This window comes from Mastomys coucha, unplaced genomic scaffold (genome assembly GCF_008632895.1).
Source record: "Mastomys coucha isolate ucsf_1 unplaced genomic scaffold, UCSF_Mcou_1 pScaffold18, whole genome shotgun sequence".
Taxonomy (NCBI): Eukaryota; Metazoa; Chordata; class Mammalia; order Rodentia; family Muridae; genus Mastomys; species Mastomys coucha.
The window spans coordinates 6582248-6586879 of record NW_022196900.1 but is presented as its reverse complement, the minus strand read 5'-3'; positions in this window follow the sequence as shown (position 1 = coordinate 6586879).

The following is a 4632-nucleotide window of genomic DNA, read 5'->3' as shown; positions in this document are numbered from 1 at the left end:
CAGAGAGATACCAGTCTTATTATTATTGCACTCCATCACTAAGAAGCCAAGGAAAGGAATGGGGCGGCCAGGGGATCACAGAATAAACATGGAAGTCAAGAGAGTTGGGGGGAGAGAGAAGAGTGGGGAGTTGGGACAGTCAGCAAGGTGGCAAAGCTGGGAGCAGACAGAGGGAGGTGGGAGGAGGAGCCTTCGTCACAAAGTTGCCAAACTTTTCAAACCAAGCAGGAAGTCAGTCTAGAGTGGGTTGTGTGAAAGACATGCTGATCACAGCAAACACAGAGGCATCTTGGGTAACAAGAAATTCTTGAGTTTGTGAGGACTCGGGCTGCCAGAACACAGTCTGGAAGCAGGTCTGATTCCCATTGCAGTGACAGGAGAGCAGTTAAGCCTCTGAGCGCATTTGTTGCAGTGTCATAATACCTGAGAAACCATCTAACAGAAGAAACGTTCATTTGGTTCACAGTTTCTGAGGTTTCAGCCCATTATGGATACTTGGAAAGTATCCAAGAGACAGCAGCCCACATGCCGCTGTCACCGCTGTCACAGCGGGAAAGGCACAGCCCATACTCAGGAGGCATAGAGAGACCTGCCAAGTGGGTGGTACAGTGCTCACTCGGGGTGAGGCTTCCTCTCTTAGTTGACCATCTACAGAAACATCTGTTTTGCTCATCTCAAAGCATTTCAGTTCAATCAAGCTGACAATCAAGATTTATGATCATAGGGCAAATCAAGAGGCTTGCCCTGGCACAGAATAAGAAGAATGGGCAAGCGAGCTTGGTCAGATGTAAGAATGTTTATTCTTCAAAGTCAAACCCTAGTAAGAAAGATGTAGGGTAAGGAGTGGCTTTGTAAATCTTATAAGGGTCTAAGCTCAGCATATTTGAGGAACTTTAAAATCAATGATTTTTTTTTTCTAACAAACCCTCTTTTCAGCATCTAGAGCTCATGTAGCCCTACAGGGAACAGAAATTGTCAACGGCAAACATGTCTAAAAAGTTGTAGGGCAAGGCTGCCCTGCTGCCTATAAACAGGTCTCCAGAATGAAGGAGGGCAGGTGGCTATGCCTGTGATGAATCCAAACTCAATTTGGGCAACACCACCACCACCACCAACAACAACAGCCCCACACATACGGTGACTCCTGGTGGCCAACAGAACAAAACTAAAAAAGTATTAGGGAAAGGTTACCATGGAAACTGTCAAGGTCCCTACTAAACACCATAGCAACCTTCTGAGAAGGCCATTAAACAGGATCCCAGGTATGCCATACTCCTCAGGGATTTAAACTAAGGAAAACCAATGCATACAAGTGAATTTATAAAACATCTTTTTTTAAAAAACAAGATTTATTTATTCTATGTAAGTACACTGTAGCTGTCTCCAGACACACCAGAAGAAGGCATCAGATCTCATTGCAGATGGTTGTGAGCCACCATGTAGTTGCTGGGATTTGAACTCAGGACCTTCAGAAGAGCAGTCAGTGCTATTAACTGCTGAGTCATCTCTCCAGCCCCATATAAGTGAATCTAAAACAAAAGAATAAATAACATAATGACAAAGAGGATAAGGAATTTGAAAACAAACAAACAAACAAACAAACATTTGTCAAAAGAAGCTATGTAAATGACCAACAAACGCATGAGAGATTACCTAATGTTGTTAGTCACTGGGAAAATGCAGACCAAACTCACAATGAAATATTACTTCACTCCAGGAGGCTATAATAAGAAAAACAACAACAATAAATGCAGTTGAGGGTGGAAAGGCAGAAGCCATCTGCAGTGCTAGGGAGAATGTAAAATGGGGTAGCCACTTTGGAAGACAGTTTGGCAGCTTTGCAAAAAGTTAAATATAGAATTACCATATAGTCCAAATATCTCACTCATAGGCACATACCCAAGAGGGGTAAAAAACACATTTGCTCAAATAAAACTTTTATACCAGTGTTTACAGCAACACAATTTATTAGAGTCAACAAACATGATAGTCTAAACATCTACCAACCAATGAATGAATGAGCAAAAAGTACTGTTCCAGACAACACAATATCATTCATTCATAAAAGAAAACTAATACTGGTGATAACAAATTACCATTCACTCATAAATGAAAGCCAGTTCCAGCATATACTGACAGGGAAACCTACAAATGTCATGCTAAATGAAAGCTAGTCACAAATGACAGACTGTATGACTCCATTCATTTCATTATTTTCTGTTAACTTTTTATTGATTCTTTGTGAATTTCATATCATGCAACCTAGTCCCCCTCCTCTTCCTGTCCCCTTAGAGCTCCCTCTGCCTTCAACAATCCCCACAAAATAACACACACATACACACACACAAATAAGCTAACAAATAAACAAAACAAAGCCCAGAAACCACTGAGGAAGCTGTGGTGTATCACAGTGTGCCCCAATTATATCTCTCTGTCTACACATCTTCACTTGCAAAGGTTCAGGGTCTCTGGCTTCTGGGACGCCATCAATATTGGATCCTCACAGGGACTCTTCTTGGTTATCCTGTTGCTGCCCTGTGTCACAGAGATCCAGCAGCTTCAGATCAGCAGGACAAGCCCTTTCATGATCCCTAACATAGATGATGTAAGTTTAGGGGTGAGCCAGCTCAAAGTCCTGAATCTGGGCCTGGGCGGCAGCTGAGCTGGTCAGCCCACTGGCTCTCCCTTATCTGCGCCACCAGAGCAAGCTCTCCAGCATTGCTCTGGTTAAGCCAACCAATACTGCCATCAGCAGGAAGCAGGGTCAGCTCTGCTGTCATGCCCTGGGGCCAGCTCACCTGCACCCAGGCCTCCAGAGCTAACTCCACTGTGCTGCCCAGTCAAGACACAAAGCCCAGTCTTCCAAATGCTGCAGCCATTGAGGGGCTGGGCTAGCTCTCCTGCTCTCACACCCTTGGGGCTAGCTCACCCGTGCCTTCACCTTCAGACCCAGCTCCTCTGTGTTGCCCAGATGAGGTACTGGGCCCACGTTCCCACCAGTAAGGGGCAGGGACAGCTCTCTTACTCTCATTACTTTGAGGACAGCTTTTCAGACTGCTGCAGGTGGTGAGGAGCAAGAAGGCGGAGGCCTTACTGCCTCATGGCAGACAAGTGGCAGGCCAGCTCTTCCTTGCTCTCTGGCTGGCTCACTCACACTCCCTCCACCAGGGCCAGCTCTACTGTGCTACCCAGGAGAGGTACAGACCCTGCTCTCCCAAGTGCTGCAGTCAGTGAGGAGCAGGGCCAACTCGCCTGCTCTTATGACCTCGGGGTCAGCTCTCCCAATTGCCTCAGGGGGAAAGTGGCAAGGCGCAGAGGGCATCTCCCTATGCCCAGGCCACCTCACAGCTCTCTTGTGCCATGCCTCCGCTAGTAGGGCCAGCTCTACTGTGTTGCCCAGATGAGGTACAGGGTCCATTCTCCCAAATGCTATAGCCAGAGAGGAGCAGGGTCAGCTTTCCCACTCTCATGACCTCCCTCCACCACCAGCTCTCCCTAATGCTAAAGATGGTGAAGGGTAAGTGGGGAGGGCATCACCTTCACCCCTGCATCACCTCCACCCCTGCATCACCTCATAGCAGATGCTCACCTGCATCCCTGCAGCCAAGGCCAGCTCAACTGTGCTTATTCACAGCTCAACTCACAGGGCTTATTCTCTATTTTTTTTTTCTTCTAACATTCTTATTCAGAGTGTTGTCACTACTGGGATGTGGTGCCATCTCTCCAGATCACCAGTGAGGGGTGGGGGCAGTTCTTTCCAGGCCCTGGATGTTCACATCAACCCAGGTGGCTACACTGACCAGGGATGTCCCATGATCTCTAGTGGCAATATGAGCCACAGACATTGACACCGACCCCTGCTGCATCATGGCCACAGATCCAGACTTGTCTCTCAGAGGCAGCACAGATCCTGACTTCACCATGACCTCAGGTGGCGGGGCAGGCTACTCACAGCAGGCTGCTCCTTTCCAACCTTGTGTGTCCAGTTCCATCTCTCTTCATAATGCTTAAACGGCTCCACTTCTCTTTCTCATCTGTCTACCACGAACTTGCACATTGTAATGGCTTCCACTGCAGGTGGGCCACATGGCTGGTGGGCCTCTGGGTGACTTCTTTCCTCCTCTGTCTGTGGTGCATTGTATGGCAGCCAGCAGGCCTCTAAGTGTTTACAACCAGTGTGGCATGGTAGCAGGTGGGTCTGTGGGCATCTTCCCCCTCCTTCACCGAGTTTAATGGTGGTAGGTGGGGCTCTATGTGCCTACAGCCTGGGTTGGCAGGTCTTTCCCTGCTGGCACCATGTGGCATGGTGCTTGGCAGGTCTCCTATTTTATTATATTTAATATGTAGTATGCTCAAGCAGATAGGTTTAATTGTTTAAAGGTCTATTTTATTTTTAATTGGGTGTGTGTGTGTGTGTCCATGCATGTGTGCATGTGTGTGCATGGACCCTCAAGGCCATAAGAGTGTAAGAACCCTGAAACTAGAGTTCCAGGCAATTTTGAGCTGCCTGACATGGGTCCTGGGAACTGAACTTAGGTCCTCTGCAAGAACAGCATGAACTCTAACTACTGAGCCATTTCTGCAGCCCCCTGTATAACCCTGTTTATATGAAAGCTCCAAGGTAGACAAGTC